This window comes from Simochromis diagramma, unplaced genomic scaffold (assembly GCF_900408965.1).
Source record: "Simochromis diagramma unplaced genomic scaffold, fSimDia1.1 OVJJ01000514.1, whole genome shotgun sequence".
NCBI classification, from domain to species: domain Eukaryota; kingdom Metazoa; phylum Chordata; class Actinopteri; order Cichliformes; family Cichlidae; genus Simochromis; species Simochromis diagramma.
The window spans coordinates 934,352-957,311 of NW_024387346.1; positions in this window are offsets into that span (position 1 = coordinate 934,352).

Genomic DNA, 22,960 nt, shown 5'->3' on the forward strand with positions numbered 1-22,960 from the left:
TGGCTTTTAGTCATTTTTTATCGCATTTTGTTGCCAAGAATATCTGGAACATTAAACAAAATAAACCGAGGGGAAGATCAGCAGCCTGAATATGAGTGATAACGGCAATGAGTAATGATGACTTGATTGTAAAGCAGATCCAATAATAAAATGTATAAAAAATATTTTGTTAACGGCAGGAAGAAAAGCATCAGTGTTCTGTTTGTTTAAATCATAAAGCAACGCTCTCGTAGACAGGTGCTCCGCTACCTGGGCAGCAAGGGAAACTCCACAGTTCCAACAGATGGGAATAAGAGACTCCTCTTTATCTGCTATGTTGACATAACTTAATCCAGTTCTTCTGTCTTGTCAAAATTCTGGCACTGCTTCGAACAGAACGGCTTTTATTTTTAATTTAGAGAGAAGTCATTGTGTTTTTTTTAAAGTATGACAAATACGTGTGTATGTGAAATAGTCCACATGCTTGTGTGTAACAACCAGAAACAGGAGAAACAGCTGAAGTTGGGATTGAGTTACTTCCTGTAAAAACAGACCACAATGTTTGGTCATCTGAAGTGCCTCCAAAAGTCATCAGATTATCTGGCTTTGCCAGATAGTACGGTGCTTTCCACCTACTAATGCAGTATAAGTCACTGGCCCTTGACTAACCAGAAGCACTACAGCGATGCCTCTGTGCCGCCTGCAGGCTCCACATGACAGATGTTGTTTAGAAGTTGGCTAGCCGGCTCCCAGCTATGACCTGCTGTTGTCCTGGTGCAGAATGACGCAGGTATTGCACAACATTTTCCTTGGTTATGACTGTGTGACATCACCAGCTCCTATTAATCCTCACTTTCCCAGTTGCCCTGACGCGTGACACGCACTCAAACGATTGCACTGTTATGTGTAAACACCACAAACAACTCAAAGAGCGCATGCATACACACATAGACCTTCGCTGCCTCAGGTCCTGCTGTATCTACAGAGGCACCTGTCGTACATGACGTCACGTGTGAGTCAGGTGAATGCATCCATGCATGCATCCATGGGTGTGAGTACAGGCTCCTACTGGCTGTGGGATGTTTGCATAATCAGCACAGCAGCACACCTTGGTCACAAGGTAAACTTTCCACTGTGTCAGAAAAAAAGACACTTTTTCACACTTGAGTAGTCCGGGAATGGCCTACTTTCAGAGAAAGGAGGTAAAAAGGAGGTAAAAGGTCACATAGAGAGCTGGGAGGGTCTGACTGTACATGCTCTTTGTATATGCAGTGAGTAAAGGACTTATTGTTACTTTAAGAGAACTTTAAGAGTACTTTTTCACTCTATTACAGCAGTAGTTCTTAAACTGGGACTCTCCAGCTGGAGTATCATAGGGCGAAAGGCAGGGAGACTGATCTATTGCTGGGCTAATATAGAGGGACAGGCAAATATTCACACTTACATTTACACCTATGGCCAATTTAGCAAACTAACATTCATGTCTTTGGATCATTGGAAGCAGAGTACCTGGACAGACATGCAAACTCCATACATAAAGACACTAGCCAGCTGGTGGATTTTCTCACTTTGATGCAGTGCTAACCACTGCACCAGTGTGCTGGGAACCATTTATATCAATAGACCAGTAATATTGTGTCCATAATTCTTTCCACCGTATATTTGGACCAATGCTCTGACATGGTTGTGATGCATTACAGTAAGCTGGGATCATGGAATCACTGCCTTCTCTTAGGATGTAGCAAACTGATCCCACTACTTAGCTTGGCTTATTAGCTGGCTAATATTTGAGTGAGTCCCATTCGATACTAAGCCTAAAACCAGATAAATCCATCATTTCATGTTGAAAATCTACAAGTTAGTTGTTTGTAATAAAAATTTCCTCAAATACATGTATTTGCTTTCTTGCTGAGATTTAGATGAAGTCTATAGAAACATGTAGTTAGCATAGCTTTTGTCTATGGAACCAACTTACCTAGTGACTGCTAGCATAGGCTCCAGCGCCCCAAAGACCATGAACTGAAGAAAATAGATGGACAGAACTTTAATTATGTACTAATTGACACAAGTAAAGTAAACTTATCAACTGTTTTCTCTCTGTTTTTAGTACTTGTGCTAAGCTACAAATCTTAATATTTGGTTGCAGCCATACTTTAAGGACAGAAACATAAAGTGGAACATTTCATGCTTGGTTAGGATCCTATTACTTCCCATCACCTTTTCATACCCACGATTAACCTTCAAAGAAATTAAATTTAAAATAATTTCAATATGAAAGAATTAACTATAAAGCCAAAAGTCTGTATTAGGAGGAACACAGAGGTGGTGATTGCATAAAACATTTGCAGTTCACCTCTCATGAAATCGTGTTAATTTTTGAATTTTCTTTTTGTGTGTGTTCATTTCCAGTTGCTGTTTAGCTAGAATTATGCAACAAAACTACTTGGTTAGATTTAGAAAAATCTCATTTCCTCTCAGGATATTATGGGTAATTTTGTGAGAAGCCAAGGTAGCAGAGTTACACGCAAAGTATTTTATGCCTGCGCTGCCTTGACACACTGGCTGTGTGATTACTGAATACTGCCAGCTAATTGTCCTGCTTGAAAATAGAAACTACATTTAAATCTGATGTGAGGAAGTCTGGAACATGCATCCATATATGACAAGTTTTGAGTAAGACCTGTCTGACAAGTGCCATAACCAACACCTTCGGATGCCTTGTGTACAACTGGAAGATGTCAGCATTTTTGGCCAAATGAGCGTTTGATGTCCTGAGATAAAGAATGGGATGTTTCACAGTGTTAACCACATGATAGAAGGCAAACTTTACCCACCAACAACAAGCTCCCCTCTGTTTGCCACAATGAGCAGTCCATTCCAAGTGCCACGTCAACACGGTGTCATGGTGTCTATTTTAGACTGTAGGACTTGTGAAAGAGTAGCCAGCACATTAAAATGTAACGCCAAGTGGTCCTGCCCAAGAATCTGTTGGTGGCAGCTAAATATCAAACTACAGGCACACAATACAAATTGCTTTAAGGATTTTCCTTTGAACGTCAAACAAATCATAGAACAGTGACGTATTGGCCGGGCATGTTAATGTTGAAATGATTCCTGGATGCTGCACCAGCTGTGATCCGGACTCTTTTTAGCTAGTATTTATAGTGAGTCAAGTAAAGTAAACTTGAGACAGGAAATAGAAATCAACACACTTTACATGAATACACATCATTTCCTTTGCAAATACTGCAAATCACGCTTTTTTCTATTTCTGTATGTAGACTTAATTGGGTTTGACTTTGGCTTTACTTTCTTGAGCTATAAATGAATGTTCAATTAGAAAATAAAAACAAAGAATAAATAAGTAAATTTATAAATAAACAATAAACTCAAGGAAACTTTTTTTAACCGACTATTTAAAAAAGAATTACTGAAGCTCTAATAATGTGATTTTTTTAGTGCTAGCTGCAAAATGAGCATGAAGTTTAAAATTAAACTATTCTGTTTGCCAAATGCTAATTTTCTCAATGAGAATTTTTAAAAACTTTGGATGCCAGCTATCGTGTTACCCTGTGAGTGGCACTGTTGGGTGGTGCTTTCGCAAAACATTGCTAATGTTCTGACAGAAATTGCTGGCTCTGACCTTAATGTGCTAAAATGAAACTGAAGGGATGATTTATTTCTAATATCCTGAAGTCAAGGATATACACTTTAAATTCTAATGATGGCAAATGAGAGCTCTTGTCAAACCCCTTTTCATAAAGCCTCTTTTAACTTAATGGTCATTTCATGCAAAGTGGTATCATCCTAAGGAGATCTTTTTTGGTTTTACTTGAAGAGGTTTTGATAAATCCACCTTTGCAAGTTCTGCTGCTTTCTCAACGGGATTTTTCTTGTTGTATTGAAAAGACCTGAAAAGTATTTACTCTTAAAAAGTATCAACACCGAAGAAATGCTGACCCATCTGTTTTCAGTGTCTAGTGCTGTCACATGATGTCGAATAGCCTGGATATTCCTGTTGAACATAGCTTGGTCATCATATTTGATATCCATCCTTGACTTTCTAGCAAGGGGAAGTTTGTGTACAAGAAATATGATCATTTTTTCAATTAGAAATAAATGGCATAAGCAAAACATTTGTGGAAAAGAAGACTATGAAATGAATGAAAAGCTCTCTTCAGAGTGAGAATTGAATATATGACTTTTATCTGTGTTTTCCCAATTGCAGTAATATGAAAGGACTCTGACAGGAGCACTACCAACTGTTCCTATATCTATGTATGTGTGCATGTGCCATGCGTGGTGCACTTTTTTTGCCATTGTAGCATATCTGCGTGTGTTTGTGGCAATAGTACTCTAATGTTTCAACCATGTTTGCTGGGTGTGGTTTTCAGACAGCGTGCTGAGGCTCAATGGTGTCCTTTGAGACAAGTAAAAGTGTCCCTAAAAATTCAAAAACGTTCTGTATGAACTTTCAACCAACTATATCAATACTTTGTACGAACTAGTTTCTTCTAAAATAAGTAAATAAATAAATTCTTTAAAAAATGTAGTCAAAGGTAAGCCCAGTCTATGAATGCACTTGCTGGTGGTAATCAAAAAACTATCATTTATAACAGTAAGGAGGCTAAAAAGGGGGGAAATGGACCACTTTTCGACCATAACCACCCATTACTAGCAACCAAACGAAAAGAGCAAATGTGTTGCGAAAGGTAGTTGTCTTTTGGCTTTGCCTTCATTAGACACATCAACAGTCCTCAATCTGAGGGCGTCATCTGTCGGGAGAAGCTGACTAACATGGTGCCACAAGCTAAGGAGGAACTAGAAAACCAAATGTCTTTTCTTAAAGAAACTTTGCCTATTTCGTAAGAGCACTGGATCTAAACCAGAGCCAGCAAGACCATGTTGGCCAAAGTGTCCCGTTTCATGCTAGATGAGTGGTGATGCTAGCTTAAAAACATATTCCAGTTGTCATGCTTGGGCTTGGTAACCCCTTGAAAAAACACTGACAATGAAGCTACTCTGTGCAGATAAAAGCCCAGGTATGGCATGAAATGCTCTTTCCTTTGATGTGATTTGCCACAAAAAAGTCAAAACTACTGGTCTAGTGGATCATATATTTAAATGGTGTAAATAACAAAATAAAATTCTAGGCAATGACAGTCTCACAATCTTAGAAAATAAAACCTAAACTGTTCAGTTGAGACAGTGACATGAAATTGAATTCCCCTTATCCTGTTGATAATAATCCTCCACACTCCAGCAGTTAATTGTTTTAATAAGAGTTGAACTGCAGTTGACTTGCCCAGGAGACCCTAATGGTGGACCTGTTGTTAGCCTGGACGATGCAACAGAGGCCCATCTGTTCTGCTCCTGAATGATCATAAGGCCAGGCTGAAGCATCTAAATATAGAAGGGCCAAATTAAAATCAAATGACTCAGATGCTTGATGACTGAGACGAGTGACTTATTCCTCCTCAGTGCCCTGCTTCAGTCAGTCGGTGCACTGCCTGCCTTTGAGCAAACATGCAAGCCCGGAGTCACTTATTCCACTCCGGGTCACCTCTCAAACCTTCAAGTGTTAGAGGAAGGAGGTTGGTGGTATGGGATGGCGGGGGTTGTGGGGGAGTGAAAGGAAGACGGGTGGAGGGAGGGACGACAGAAAGGCTAAATCAGTTGGCCGAGGAGAGGAAGCTCTGTCATATCCAGGAGGAAGTGTGAGTCAGTCGTTGTACATTCTTCAAGGCTGATTCAGCGCTGTACAGGAAGTGGGAAATGCTTACTGCTGGGCTTTAACACCAGGAGGGAAAGAACCTCGTCTGGAGCGGTGTAACTGTAAAAATTGTCCCCAGCAAAAAAAAAAAAAAAAAAGGAAAAAAATTGAGAACACACACGCGTAATATTTTGTGCACGGAAATGACTGACTCATTGCTTACAAGTTCGAAGGAGGTGGCTGCCACTCAAAATAGATTTAACACAGACAACAGAAAGAAGAAGAAAGACTGTATCAACAGGGAGAGCAGCAAAGAGCTGTCAGAGAAGAGGAGGGCAAAGGGTAGCACTCTGGGTCTTCCTCTTTTTCTTTGCTCCCCAGAAATCTCCCCTTCCCTCTCCCATCACTTCTCAGATTTCACAGTTCCCGCTATAGCAATTTAACTCCTTCTGTTCCAGTAAAAAAAGCGCTCAGTTTCAGCTACATCCAAGTGCTGTAAGTCACTCAGAAGGAGGAAGTGAAGGTCTGGCACAGAGAAAGGCTGAAAGCTTGCTTAATTGTGCCACTAATACGTCAGTCTACGTTTGTTCCAATCGAGTTCGAACTTTGGTGTCACTCAGCTGAGGTTTTCCAGGTTGTGACCTATATTTCAGTTCAAAGCCAAGGTTGATGACATCATGGTGGCCATGTGGGTGGCGGTGGTGGTGAAGGGGAAAGAGGTAGTTGTTTATAGGATGTCTTCCCCCATTTATACACCCATGGACAGTCTGTCCCACCCAGACTCTCATGGTCACTGCCCCCGTCCTCGTGATAAAACGCTAGCTTATCACCAGTTTCCATTCAGCTTCTTAGTCCTTATGTAACGTCAACCCAGGGAGGAAGTGCTGTCCGCTGTGAATGAAGAATGTATCTGTGTGTGTGTTTGTGCTGAAAGAGCAAGACGACGCGTGGAGTGGAACGAGTTTCCACATGACAGAAAAAGCCTCCAAACATGTATGACAGTGGAAAAAGTGTGCTCAGCTGATTAGTGCACAGACACACACACACACACACACAGCTCAGATGGTTCCCAAACTCTCTCACACTTCTTACAAACACATACACACACACACACATTACTCTCACACTGTGTCTCTGTCTCACACAAAACCATGTTGTATTGTACGGGTTGTTGCTAGGAGACAAATTCCAAACCTCTTGAAACAGAGGGACTTACTCCTCATTTCTAAGCCGGTATGTCGGGAGAGAAAAGGGAGAGTGAAGGAAAGGGGCAAAGAGGGATGGGGATGAGGAATGGGGGCTCTAAGAGACAAGAAAGCAAGTCTCCCACGCACAAAAGCTTTCGCTCTCAGCAGGAAGAAGTCCACAGACTCATCAGTCTCTTGCTTTGACATCAACTCCGCTTCTCAAAAGATCCTACAGGGAATGGCGATATGCATCCACAGTATCGTTGGTGCAAAATGGCTCTGCAGTACTATTCTTCACCTTTTCAAAATGAAACTATTTCTAAGGAGGAACATGAGAGTGACAGCTGCGGCCAAAAAGACTTTTAGGATTCATAGAAGAAAATGTAATTGGGGTCTGTTGTATTTTGGAATCCATGTCTCAGGATAGAACTCAAACCTAAACCACTGTATTAAATCCCACCATCCGTTTGAAATGGCTATAGCTTTACTAAGGTTCATATACTGGATGAGAGGAAAAAGCCATAATTTCAAAACTGTATAAATGCCAGATATTCATTCATGTTCCTAGGTGAAACAATTTTTTTTTGCTTAGCTTAAAATACAAGCATAAATACAAGAATAATTTTTAAAGAATGTCATTTTAAGAAATAAAATCAATATGTGGAGTATCCTCATTCTCATATTTTCTGAAGCAGATTGTGTGGGGTATGAATAGTGGACCCAAATGCAGACACAATGGAACCTGGAACGTAACTTGAATTAACAAAAGGCGAGCAGTTTAATAAAGCCGATGAAAATGCACAAAGGGCAAGGCAAACTGATGCAAAACTAAACATTAAACTAAACTGGGGAAACTAAAATAGAACATGAAAAACATAATGTAAAAAAATCACAAAATCACAAAATCTTTTCAGTTTGCTTTAGGTTGTTTTTTTTGGTTTTTTTTTTTAGAAGTGTTGTTTTTATTATTTTAATTGAGAACACAAGGGGAACACAGCTAACACAAATGAACATGATGCCAAAGGCATAGCTGGACTGGCCATCGGGAAGTTGCCCGATGGGCCGATGGTGATTTTTCGTTTTTATGGGCCAATTATTATTATTATTATTTTTATTTTTTATTTTGTAATGGCATAAACAATGAAAGGTGGTGGATTGGCCAGATGCTGGTCGATGTGTAAAAATAACTCAGTTGTTTGGTGGTGGCCTTGGCATAGCTTCAACAGAGGCCAGCAGGTGGATGAGGGAAAGGGGAGGCAGGACGAGGAGAGACCCGAGGTGGCCGCCGGTCCGAGTGTCAGGTGAACTGAACTTCAGGAAAGAAGTTATGACCTGCAGTCTATCTGGGTCAGATATAAACCAAGTTTAGGTGGAGTTTTCGTTGTGCTGACTTTTTACAGTCAGGCAAGGCAAGGCAAGGCAAATTTATTTGTATAGCACAATTCAACAACAAGGTGATTCAAAGTGCTTTACAGAGACATTAGAAACAAAAACAAATAAAAAGCATGTCAGTTACAATAGCTCGTACTGCGTACTAGCTAGCATGACGGAGTTTCTATACAGCTGGGTGGGTGCTATGATGTTACTGATATTGAACTTTTTTTAATTCATAAGGTTAGTTAGTAGAGTTGCCAACCGTCCCATAAAAAACAGAATCGTCTCGTATTCAGAGAAAATATTACGCGTTTCGTGTTGAGCTGAAAAGGAACACAGTTTGTCCCGTACTTCAGCTAGAATGGAAAAAAACACAAAGCTGGACTTATTTTGTGTTTATGGCACACAGCTGCTTCTTCTTCTCTCATTCTCTCCCCCTCCATCTCCTGTTGCTACTTCAATCATGAAACTGATCAATGATCAGCTGATCGGCTTTTCTCTCTTGTTTGTTTATCGCCCACTTTGCGCCAGAAAGAGGAAACCAGCAGATGTCGCGCTAAACAACAGCAGCACATTTAAGCTTGATCAGCTGTTGTTAGAATTTATTGATACTAATTTTTAGTATCAGCTGATGTTTACTGGAGCCACAGCTGTAAAAGCTGCTGGTCATGATATCGGTTTGAATATGTGATGAGAGGGAAACATGAAGATGAAACCAGGAGATGTCCTTACTGAATCATCAGCGCTGAACAGGTGATGGAGAAACAGGTTTACCTTTTAGGTGACATGAATGAGTTGAAGGGAAGTTATGAACTGTTTCTGAGAGACAAATAACACCAGGATCCTTTTTCTAAGTAGCTGACAGCTGGTAACTGTGCAGGGGCGGATCTAGCAAAGTTTTGCCAGGGGGCCAGGTAGGGCATTAACAGGGAAAGGGGGGCACGAATAAATACTTTTCTTTGTTCTTCTCATTTCAAATGTCTAGCTTTTAATAAATAATTATCTGAATCTTACAACCAAATTTTTTTATCTGATGTAAAATGTATAGAAATCATACATATGCCAACAAGACTTTACATCACTGTCACAACAGCGTTTGTTTTCATTCAAAGGCTTTATGGCTTTTCCTATAATACCTGTGGGCCCAGTCTCTAGTCAAAATGCCCGGGCTGATTTTTTGTCCCAGTCCAGCCCTGGGCACAGGGCAAGTAAAACCAAACACACTGAACGAGGAAACACGAGCCTATCAAAATAAAACAGGAAACAATGAGAAGAAGACTGTGGCAATATGACATGGAAAACGCAGACATGAAACACATAACAGACTGGGAAGACTGAATGATACGCAAGGGGAGGAACATGGAAACAGATAAGGGGAACAAGGCACAGACATAACTAAAAATCATACATAGAGGACAAGAGACTCACACAGGAAACAGAAAACGACACATAAACAAGGGAGCATGGATATTTTTCTTCATGCAGACACGATGATCCAATCAAACATAACTATGCAAACAGTAAATTATGCTATTTTAATGTGTCAGGGAGAAATCCCTCTTCCATTTAGCGCTACTTGTCCAGCTGTGCTGCAAAGCAGCAGCACAAAATGTTGTCATATTTAAAAAAGAAAAAGTAAATATTCCATTACCACAAATTCTGTATGAAAAAGTTTGCTTTGACTAACTTTTCCTGCTTTCCTGCAGTGTCATTCCCAGTAGGATTATTATAGGTAAATAAAACTAAAGTAAAAACTAAAACTAGATTCTAAAAAACATTTTAGTTAAAATAAAAATAAAAACAACACTTCTAAAAAAACACCCCCAAAAAAACAACCTAAAGCTAAATGAAAAGATTTTGTGAACTTGTAAAACTAAGATAAATGTTAAAAATTAAATAAAAAATAGAGGCAATATTTTTAGTTTTAGTATTTATTAGTTTGACTTGAAACACTGATTGACATGTTTATTGAGACTCTGAGTGAGACTCTGAGTTGTTGCTTTCCAAAAGTTCAGTTTTTTTAATACCTGTACTGATTTTTCCCAAATTTTGTTAGTGTTAGTAACACTAACTCTGAAACTTATAAAACTAAACTAAAACTAAACGTAAAACTAAATCTACCAAAACTGACCAAAATTAAAATTAATTGAAATCTAAAAGTCAAAATGAAATTAGAATAAAAAACAATTAGAAAACACAAAATTACAATAACTCTCCAGTGTGCAAATTTCTGCTATTGCATTTACTGAGACTGGCAGCAGACTAAATGAATATGTCTGATGTGTTTTATGCACCATGGACCACGACTAGTGTGTGAATCATGCATTGAATAAGAATCTGCTTAGGGTTGGTCTTTTTACAATGGAGTGTGGCTGCAGCAACTGCTCCATCAGTTGCAAGTTTTTTAAATGCCTTTATTGCAAGGCGTTCTAACTGCAGGATGTGATGAGTCAGTGAAGCTCACTTCTGTATGATGACAGTGATAGATTTCCTGAACCTTTCTGCCACCTATGGGCAATTTAGAGTTTCCAATTAACCTATACTCACTAACTGCATGTCTTTGGACTGTAAGAGGAAGCCAGATACGGGGAAAACATGCAAACTTCACACAGAAAGCCTGATGGTGGAATTGAATTCAGGACCTTCTTGCTGTGAGGCAACAGTGCTAACTACCGTGTTGCCCATAATAATAGTAATGATAATAAAAAAAACCATAATGTACAGACTTATGCTAATAATTATTAATCACTTATTTGGGGATGTGTTGTGCTTGGACATCAGAGTTTACATTAGTGAATCAGTCATTTGTACCTGATATTTATTATTTTTATTTGAGATCTTTCACCAAATTCTTAGCTTAAGAATATAATTAGTATCACCATGAGCTGAGTGTGAATTTGAGATAAGTGCTAATTCATCTTTTTTCCAACTGATGTTTTATTTGTTACCAGTGGATCAAAAAAGGCAGTGAGATTCATCCTCTGGGGAACAGGAAAATCACAACTTTGGTCAATTCCATCCCAGAGATATGAAGATATTTCCCATGTATCTTCAAACATTCTTCTGCTGGTGTGTCTAAAGTAGGTGAGTCAAAATATGAGCCTTTGGGCCTTAACGTGACCAACAAATGGTCCACCCTTGTTAACTGGAAGGTTCTGCAAAAGGTAAAAATGGCAGAGTTTGTGCATAGTTTAATTTTGTTTTGCAAGTGCATTTACTGCAAGTCATCCAGAATGACTAATACCATGGGACTGATTTATTCTTAATAATTAGAGTTTCATCGCAACCCTAGTCTGAATAATTGTCAGTTTTTTATCCTTCTCACTAACAAAGACGCTTCCATGGGCTGCCACTCCACTTTGAAGAGAGGTACTGAAGCCAAAGAGCCAAACCCCGTGTTTCTTTAATTTATGACAGGCACAAAGTAATGCCAATACACCGAACACGTGTTGAAATATTTAGTCTGGACCAGAAAGCTAAATGACCAAGATATATACTGAGCATCCAAAACTGCTAAAATCAGACAACTTTCTTCAGTTATAAGAAACTGCTAAATGCTATTCAGTGAAGGCAGCAGCAATAATGACTCATAAGTATATTATTTGAGACTGTTTGTTGTACATATGGCATTGCAACAAAGTCTCAAAGCAGTTCTTGAATTATTCATGAAATTGAATCTGTTGATTCATGTTTGTTTTTGATTCACATTTCCACTTGGTTTCTCTTGTTATCTGTTTGTGTCCATGCACTCAAACCAGGGTTTTTCCAGCTTTAACGAATAAAAAAAATCAGGATTTACAGGTTGGCAAGGTGGTGGAAACTTTCACACAATGATCTGCAGTTGTTCAAATCCCACCTACCTATGATCTAGTGATTTTTCTTTCTTTGACTCCTGATATGTGTGTGTTTAGCTATTTTGTTTTGTTGCCATTCTTTGTTTGGTTAGGTTAAAGCTCCAAAGAAGTCTCGACAACATAGTGCATGCACAAAAAACAGATTTTTGCTTTTTTGTTTCTATTTCACATTAGATCACATTAGATCAGGTGGGCACTGACTGAAAGCTGTACATTTCAATTAAAAGTGGGTAAGGGTCAGTAGTCTGAGTTCTCTCCTTTGATTATTAACATTTCTTATTTTTGATATTTAACCCTTCAGAAAGATTCTCCCGACACTTCCAGTGATAAGTCTAGGCCTGCAAACTGCTAGGATGAATAAAAGTAGGGGAGACCGGGGATAGTTGTAACATTTTTGACATTTCTGTCTGTAAATTGAAGCTCTTTTAAGGTAGTGGATTCAAAATGTAATGCAAAGTATTTACATGTCTCTGCTATTAAATAGTGCAGCTATTTTCTCTGCAGCACAATTACCCATTGCATGGTATGGCCTCAAACACAAAGAGTGAAATGTTACACTTAACCCCATAGTCTGGGTTAGTTGTAACATATCCTGGGGTGAAATGTAACACAATGAAATAAGGGTACTGACAAAACATTAACATGTAATCTTTTTTATTCAACACATGAATGCACTTAGAGCCATTTATGTAGCTGTGTGTGTGTGTGACAGAATGCAGAAATCTAGCTTTTGAACATATTCCAACCCCCCAAAAAAAGACAAATTATGGAATTTTCTGCAACTGAATATTTCATTAATTTTGGTTGGTCTTCCTTGAGTTTGGCCTCATTGGCTCAGTGGGCATTATAACCTACAACTCTTGCACCAATTTTGAACATAACAATGAAGCTGAAAAAATGCAGTTGTTCACCAGCATCGCAATTCCATTACTTTTTATCCTGGCTTACCTTGGTGTGGTTTGCAAAGTGCTTCAGAAAGATGAGGAAATCTGTTTCTTGCATCCATCCTGATTTATTTCCACTACCAGTACTTCCTACTGGTCCATCTCTGACACAGTGGTCTGCATAATGTATGTGTGGGAACACAAACAGTGAAGGAATTGTGTTGCCAATGGCATTAACCGCATATACAAATGCGACCAGTGAACCTCTCTCTGCTGATGTCGCTCCCCCAACTTGTTTAATATAAGTTAAAGTAATAGTGTGGTAAGTTGTAACATCTGCATTATTGTTACAACTAACCCAGACTGTTGCTGTTACAACTGACCCAGACTCCTATAGCCATGAATTAGCTAACATTACAGCCAACAGCTAAAACATTAGCACTAAAGACCTACACAGAATATATCCCCACAGACATACAAATAACATAATTTAAGTTTGATGAGTTTAACTGCAAAGCAGATAATGCTATTAGAAATTGAAATAAAGTAGAAAAACTTACTTTTTGGCATACAAATTACTTTTTTTCGTGTTAAATTGTCTGTGTTTGACAAAATGTGCTGATTTTTCACATGTGATAGCAGAACTGAGTTGGGCATGCACAGGATGAGTCACATCATTTGAAACTTAGCCCTGATTGGAGAAATTGCAAGTGTTACAACTGACCCACGTTACAACTATCCCCGGTCTCCCTATGCAGTGTAAAAGCTTGTAAAGTATTAACTGGAATGCAATTAAGGAGTTAAAAAAGGATAGTAAACAACAGCACCTTGAACCCTCTCAGCACTGAAATCTGTTACTATGGGTCAATCATAGTGGCTGTCCATACTTACAATGTCATTACCTGAACAACAACTTCTGCATGTCAGCATGCACACACATACACACAATGAGAGAGAAAGACACTTTCAACGACCTATCATGTGCTCTTCATTTCTATCGTACCATTTCAGCTGCTCTGCTATATACTCACTCCCCCTTTAGTGTTTGCATATTCTCAGCTGCCTGATCTTTACTTGTCTCTCGTGCTGTGAAAAGCAGACCTTTAGCCAAAAGATTGATCGCTGGAGAATTCACACCCTTATTTGACAATGCTGTCCCCTTGCTGTCAGGTCTCCCCCTGACACTAGCTGATCCTCTAGCCCATAATGTCACATACTGTGATGGTGCGAGGTCAGCTGCCTGCCTGTCCATCTGTCTGACATGACAGGGAGTGTGCCGCATGATTTGCAAGGTCAGGGTTTCCCACAAGATGAAAACTAACCAGAATGCTATCACACATTTCCTTAGGGATTTGATGCGAGAGATATAAAGGCTTCTGACAGAATGTTATTCACTGACTCTCCACCTGTGACTTGTCACACCCACAAACACCTAAAGGTCACCTACTGAGGCTACTGTGTTTGCCGTTGAGTCACCTGCATGATGAAGACTGATGAAGGGACTCCAATCTTTAAGAAGACTTCAGTGAACCTTCTTCTCTGACCACTGCCATCAACAAAGGATTTTTAGCCAGAAAACTGCCACTCACTGCATATTTTCTCTTTTTCCAATGGCTCTTTGTATAGTAGTAACCAGCTATGAGGGCACAGAGGTCTGAACCACAGACAAGATAGTAAAATGACATGACTACATGTGTGATGCTCTAGGAGGCTTTTACTTTGAAAAGACTAAACAGGAATTCTATGAAGTTATGTCCTTCCCTGCAGTAACTCCAACTGAGTTGTCTTTAGGGGATTAGGTTGACACATGAGTCATGAGAAATGATGATTGGTTGGTTTGAGGCACGACGTGTGAATCAAAGGTACAGTAGAACCAGAGCCGCGAGTAAGTAACTTTTTCCCTGGTGCTATTTTAATTTCAAGTGAAGAAAAATTCTATATTCTGTTGTTTTATATACAAAACACACTCATTCCACATTTCTATATACACAGTTGCCCTGGAGGAAAGCTGTACAATATAAAGTCCTATAAAGTTTCCAGATTTTCTGTCTTTGGTTCTGTCGAGGCTTTTTCCTCTTCAAAAGTGTGGCGTTTTCTATGAAATATGATATACAACCCCAATTCCGAAAAAGATGGAACGCAGTGCAAAATGTAAATAAAATCAGAATGCAACAATATGCAGATCTTAGAAATCCATATTTTATTCACAATACAACACAGAAAACATACCAAATCTTTAAACAGAGAAAATGAAAATGTACCATTTTAAACTATTTTAAGAAAAAAGTAAAGCAATAAATTACAGTCACAGCTCATGAAAGTACATAGAAGAGGGTTTAAATTTGATGCTTTTTAAGTTACCTTATTTTAGAAGCATTGTTGAGCCCTCATAACTTCTTAAATAGAGAGATTTGGACATGAAATGAAAGCTGTTGTCAGGGGCTGAGTCTGTGACCCAGCACTTTCAGTTGGTTTTGATCTCTTTCGTTATATTTTGAAGATAATATACAATTCTTGGATTATAATTAGTTGGCTTTGAATTTTAGTTTAGTCTATGTGTCACCTAGGCGTTCTGTGTTACCTGTCATTATATCTTGTCTGCGTTTTTCTTGTTGTCAAGCCTGTGTTTTATTTTGAAAGTCTCGTGCTTCTTTGTTCGGCGTGTTTAGTTTACTCTTCCCCTGTGACATCGTTATGCTCATTTGTGTCAGCTGTTTCTCCATGTGTTTCCACTTCCCCTGAGTTTCCACACCTCCTATGTGTATTTAGGCTGTGTGTTTCATTCAGTCTTCGTCAGGACGTCTGTTTTCATCCCTTCATGTTACGTCAAACGTTCAGGTCCTTCATGATTCAGTTCAGGTCATGCTCATGTTTCATGTTAATGTGTTTTCCCACAGTTTCCCGCATGCTCCTGCTCTGAATCATGTTCATGTCTTTTCATAGTAATCATAGTCTAGTTTTTCCCAGTTTAGGTTTTAGTTTTAGTTCTTGCCATTCATTTTGGCCTTTTTTTTGTATTCATGTTTTTCGAACAACAAACGACTCACTTTTTGTTTAAACGTAGTTCCTTCTTCTCTTGTGTTCTGCATTTGGGTCCTCCTTCTCACTCCCACACAGTCTGGGGAAGACTGTGACACCTGTTTCAAAACTGCAACTAAATTAAATTTTCAACCATTCCAAGAGTCACAATCAAGAGCTGGAGTTTTACTGTGCAAACTATGATATGCTAAGAGTATAAAAATCAGCCTCATTTGTCTTCCTCGTTGATCAAAAGCACATTTAGGCTTAGTTTGGAAGATACCATCATTGTGCAGTACTAGCAGGACAGTCTGAAATAATTAATGTAGTGTATTCATTGAGTATTTTTTTTTTTTTTACTTTATTTCTGGAGGATCCCATAATGTACAGGAGAGATGACAGCCCTGAAATCCTATATGTTGCTGACTGACTACAGTATGTTTCTATTTTATAATTGTGATGTGGATATTTTTATACACACTGCAAAGTAGTAATAATGTCACAAACACAGGATTTCCAGATTCTTTTCTCTAGCATTCACATTGGCACACAAATCAAAGCGGAGGATTCTTCACATAACTTTCCAAAAATATGTAGTCAGAACAGAAGAAAATATCATTCATCAAGCTTCTTGATGGTCTTTAATCTAAAGAAGTGCAAACATAAGATCTTCTATTAGGGATAACAAGACAGCAGCAATACAACAGCTACTTGTATGATTTTGTGTGCAGATTTTTTGTGTGTGAAGATGCGGCTGTTCTGTGTCCTGTGTCTGGGTTAAGTCTGCTGAGATGCTTTCACGCCAGACTCGGTGGTAGGGTTCTCATCAGCCTGACTCACCAAGTTTGATATTTGATAACAGAGCGGTGAACATGTAGTTGTTTGCCTTACTCACCCACCTTTTGAAATTCTGGTGAGCTGTGGTCAAACCAAAGTAGCGAATGGCACATTATGTAAAGCCTACATTACGCTGCTGTAATTACTGGTCTCGTCAGCCCATGACCTGGACTATCATGTTGCAAGTGATGGTTAGTCACAGGTTTGGTTAAGGTTTTACGTAAATGTCATGATTCAGTGTGCGTCATTAGGAAACACAATCAAAGACACTGACCTGTTGTAGTGGTTGTCTAAGTGTATGTAAGATAGGTATTTAGATGCAGATGTGGCAGACCCTGAGTTATTTTCATATTTGACTTTAAGCCTCCATTTTTGTCTGCACATCAAGCTATTTTCTTGTCACATTTGTTTTTTTTTTTTTTTTGTGGTGTTCAGGATTATATCACATAAACTGTTACCTTTCCTGAACTCATCCATATGACTCCAAGGCTGCCAATTACTATAACCCTCTCAGAAAGCACATGTTATTTGAAATTCATGTTATTTATATACAATTCATTTACACAAATGATGGTGAAAAGCATACTCTGTTTCATCATCTTTTTGGTTCCGATGGGAACCATAAATTACAAAATGAATACACGCGTCTTCCATATGACTGAATCTAATGATCGAGATCATGAACTCATCAGAAAGGTGTTTAATTGGATCACAGATCAAATGTCCTGATACCTAGCTTCACTTTTTCAGAAGTGGCAGTCCATCATTTATAACTAGTTTATGTTTCCTGTGTATTTTGGTGTATTTTTCCCTTTTGTTGTTAATCGACCGTCGACTGAAACCAGCAGAGAAATTTTTTTTGAATAGCTGTGAAGGATAATGAGATCCCTGTCCTTTTCTGTGTTTGTAAATTCTTTTATAATAACCTCTTTCACAGACGCATGTTTTATGAATAATTTTAGAAATATGTGCGCTTTGTTGAAAAATGTGTTGCTTGTTTTAGGGAAAAACAGAGATGAATTGCTCCAATTAATTATTTACTAATTATTTGGTGGCTGGACAGACCCTTGAATACTGGGTGAGGACCTCTGTGAGAGCTCAGTGTATGACCACTGCAGCTATATGTTAAGGAGCCAGTTTAGGTTCTTCTGAATCTGAATCTGATTAACTAGCAACTTTAACTGGCAATGAAGACATAGCCACTTACTTTGATTATGTGGTCATTTTGCGTGTTTCTTCATTAAGGCATTCATTTCTTCATTCTCCATTAAGGCTGTCATTTAATATTTTACTTAACTCAGGAAAGCTTGAGTAAAAGTCCAGAAGCTCTGTGTCCTATAGATGCTCAAATGGAATGCAAAGTATTAATTTTTCTACATGTTTTTCTGTATTTTTATTGAATATCTTTATAAAACCAATTGGATAATTGGATAATAAGCAATTTTACAGACCCTCTACCAGACATACTAAGAAGCAACTCTGTTCTATTGAGAGGTGGTGATACTGTAACATTTACAAAAATTCAGCTCTGTCGTGGTTTTGAGTTTTTGTCTGGACTTGAAAGGAGGAGACAATAATGTCTGGTTGCTGAATGCTATTTTCTAGGTTACCATGAGTTTTGTGATTGAGTCTCAGTCATTTGTTTGTGTTCTTTATTCCTAGTTTCTCTGTTCTCTCGGTTTCATTTCTTTGTCTCCCCAGTCTGTCTTGTCCCCATGTCTGTTTCTCCTTAGTGCAAAGCCTGTGTGTTTTAGTCTTTGTCTCCGCAGTTATCTTACTTCCTGTTTTACTTTGATAGTTTCCTGCCTCGTGTGTAACATATTCACTTTTGCTTCCTTTATCTCATTTGCCTAGATTAGTGTCATCTGTGTTTCCACCTGTGGACCGTTCTCTCATTACCCCTTGTGTGTATTTATCTCCTCAGTTTCCCTCTGTTCCCTGTTGCCTCCCCCCCCTCGTGGTTTAGTCCTCCCCCCTTGCAGTCTGTGTTCCTCACTGTGTCAAAGGTTTGATTTTCCTAGTTTTGTCATTCATGTTATTTTGCATTTCATTTTAGCTTTATTAAACCAGCTTTCAGTTTAATCTTCGTTTTTGCGCGTCCTGCGTTTGGGTCCTACCTCTGCCAGCCACTGTGACACAGTTCAAGTGGAGTGTTGATTTATTATAGACAGTAAAACAGGAAAGGAAATTTAGGTTTTTTAATATTTTAACCTTGCTTATAATTACATTACAATAAAATAAAGAGAGCCCGAATAAGTCTCTGCGGCACTGGAAATGACTTTGCTGGAATGCATGTTCGAAGGAAATTGACCTCTTAAATATACGAGAAGTGTTTCTAGAATTACCTCCGTCTCTAAAGTTCAGTGCAGGGACAGCGCTTTTCCAGGGATGTGCATGAGGTTATGAGTTTATATCTCAAACTGTCACCTCTATCTGACAAAAATCCACTTACAGAACAGTTTGCTTTAGTTCTTCTTCTGCTTCCTCTTATCTTTCCAGTTTCCTGGATCATAGCCATTCACCTTGATCACAAATAACAAGATAAACTTTTGAATGTGAAACCCATTTCCAGCTACTAGCTGCCAATTCCCGGGTAAGCTCTATTCCACGAGCTTCTGAATTTCTGTCATCAGTCTTTCTGGAAAAATAAATAAATCATGTACTGTACATATTCACATCCACTAAAAGGCTTTCTCTCTAAGGTAATGAAACCTTTGTCATCTTAAATAAAACAATATCTTTGTGAGTAGAAAAAAGAAAAAAACAAGACCTCCTTTAAGAACTTAGTTCATTTCAGCTTGAATTCATTTATATTCTTTAAACTCATAACCGGATAATCTCTGCTAAGAGTGTTCAGACCCCTGTTTTCCCAGTTAGTCTGAATTAACTACAGACTCTTCTTTGTCAAACCTCAAAATCGACTCTGTGAATGTCTGTTGCTTATAGAAAATGATGCTTGGTTACTAAACAATATAAGATCATTTTTCAAACACATACAGTGAGTTTCGTGACGTAGTGCTCAGAAAGGCTCTGTTCCATTTGCATTGTTAAACCTGTCAGTGGCATTTTGAATGAAGTTTTCTCACTTCTGGAACAGAATCCAGAAGTTTTATTTTCACTTCGCCTCTCTTTAGGGCACTGTTTTTTTTAATTGAAGTGAAACTCACATGCACAATGTCAACAGGTGTTTCATTCATTGTACATAACAAAGAACCAAAGTGTGCCACTGTGACATGGTGTCCATTCAACAAAACAACAGTACGCGAAGGTCAGGTGGTAAGATGGGTTACCACACGTTAGATATAAACTTTTTGTTAGTGAAGATCCCATAACTGTTACACAATAACCATTAAGGAGTACGTTTTTGTAATAAGAAGCTCCTTTGAAACCCTAAAATGAACTTGGACTGTTCTTCATAACATATGTTATTACTATCTATTGGCTGCAGGGACATTTGTAAAGTGATAACGTCTGTCCATAACTGACTGACTTTCCTGGTACAAACCAACCAATCGAGACTCTTCTTATTGACTGTTGTTTTATCTAGAATGCTGCAGCAATGAGTCCTAAAACCCAGAAATGATGTAGCATTTTGCACCACCAGTTCACTTGTCTCAGTGTTTCTTTTTTTGAATGGGTGTTCATTAGATGTCTGCAATAAGGTCTGTGATTAGCCCAAGTTTTAGCTTTTTTTTCTACAGCGTATAAAAACATCGATAAATACTTCACTTCTAAATTTTGAAGTTTTTCCATGTCTCAGACAAGGCATTTGCTAAAAACCATGGTCCAAAGTTTTGTGGTGGTGATGCTAAAAAACTATGACCATGGTGTTGTTTGTTTATGGCACAACATTAATTTAGCTTTGGCAGGTGCATTTACACTTCAGAATTCAAAAATACATCCGTTTCTAAAGATTAACATGTATGCTGTAGACTTATTTTTTTGCAGACTTAATGAAAAAAGCATTTTTGAAATATCACATCAGGTTTTTGTTGAGGGATCTCAGGGCAATGCTAACTTGTGAGTTGGCCTACAGCACTCTATTAGGGGCGTACCCTTCAAAACACTAAGAATACACATACTCTCTTTGGTGTTTTTTCACTTCAGTTCATATCAGTTCAATTCAATTCAGTTTTATTTATATGGCGGCAAATCACAACAACTTGAGTAACCTCAAGAGGTTTTATATTGTCAGGTATTGAACCCACAATAAAAAGATGATTTTGCATCTAAACATATTGAACCATTGCTGCGGACTTGTAAAGAATTAAAATATTTCTTTATGTCTTGGAAGGTACAGAAAAACCATGGAACACTATCTGTAGGGTCTATCCATCCCTCGTTTTGCAAGAAAGGGGCTTGCAAAAGGTGTCACAGGGCGAGGGGTGGGGTTCACTCTGGGCAGGTCGCTGGTCTGTCATAGTTATCACTATTAAAAAGCCTGAACATGAAACCCAGCGGCACCAATTTAATGACTGTTGTTCAAGAGAAAAGCCAGTTAACTGTATCTTACGAAACCATAAACATCCTGTGACCACTGTAAACCACGTCATGTAAATCCCCCTCTGGAGGCTTACTGATGGGGAAAGCCCTACTGTAGAGGTCACTGAGAAGGGCTCGGATGACTTATTACAGCAGTGACGCAAACAAGAGAGGGAGTGTACGTTTAGCTCACCTTCAGATAACAGCACCTTCACCTTTTACCCTGTCCTCCTTGAAAGTGTTTAAATGTGCGATGGAGGACGACAGATGGCCTCATCTCTCTTTCATTTTCCCACAGATTTTTTCCCCCTCCCCTTATCGCCATCATCATCAGTCATTTTTTCTCAGCATTCTGTTGTTTTGCATTCTGACTGTCCTCACACCACGCACGTCATCGACAGCTTATCAAAGCAACAATAAACCGCCCACGCACCCCTCCCATTACAGGCCATTAGCAACCACTTGCATTGTTGGGATTCTCATAGTGGGTCCCGATGGAGTCGCTCAGCTCGCTGTCACAAAAACAGAGTTGGTAAAGTTGAACTTGAGGGCTTGAGTAGCGAGAGACTGACAAGACCTGTATTGATGATGGAAATGAGACGAGTGATTCAGTGTGGGGGATGTAAATGCAAATCTATTATAATTACACCCGAAGGGGTTCCAGGTGTTGTGTTTTTTTTGTCCTATAAGGCCACATTTATGAGGTCATATCTTTTGCATTAGCACGCTTGTTTCATCAACTGTCAGCTCGGCTTCTATTTCATAACAATCACTGTCTGAAAAATGTAATTTTCCACACGAATATATAATCACCATTTTCTCAACTCCTTTGTTTACTTGCACAGACTTTATGCAAATCTTTTCAAGCTGACACATGAATGGCGCCGGTTCACTTCTTTAAACCATTACCACTGAAAGGCTTTTACATAAAGAGTTCCTTCACGTTTTCCCTTTTAACACAATGCTGACATGCCCGCCTGTGTGTACACTGAAAAATCTATTGTACAGCATGTACAGTCAGATCAGTAGAATGCCTTTCAAACAGTCTTTTGAGCGCAGAATTTGCTCATTGTTGTTTCCCCAAAAGATGCGAGCGCTGCTTTCATGTAAAATCATAAATGGTGGGAGCGTTATTTACAAGCAGCAAATAAATCTTTGTGTCCTGTTGCACGGGGACAGGGTTTTGATTAGTGAAATATGCCAGACTCAGCTGGAGAGGTTCTTATCCTGTATTATGTATTGCAGCTCATGTGTTAGTTTGGTATAAATGAAACAGCATCACTCAGCTACCCCCCTTTTTCTTTAAAACTTGCAGCGATAGGAGGATCTAGTGTAGGTAATTTTACACTCAACAAATAATTTTGTCTGTAGAATTTATTATTTATTGATTTGTTCAAATGACAGCTGAAAACTCAGTTTATAAAGATAGAAAACACGCACACATACACGGAGAGGAAGGAGGCATATACGCTCATGGTCACTGTCAGTGCAGCTCGTATAGAATATCCCTCACCAAAGCCCAGAGTCATATTCGATTAGCAAAAAAACAAACAAAATTGATAAATGACTGAACTTTTTTCCCTCGGTTGCTTAATGAAGCGAATCATTTCAGCCTCACTCATATCAGCTCTA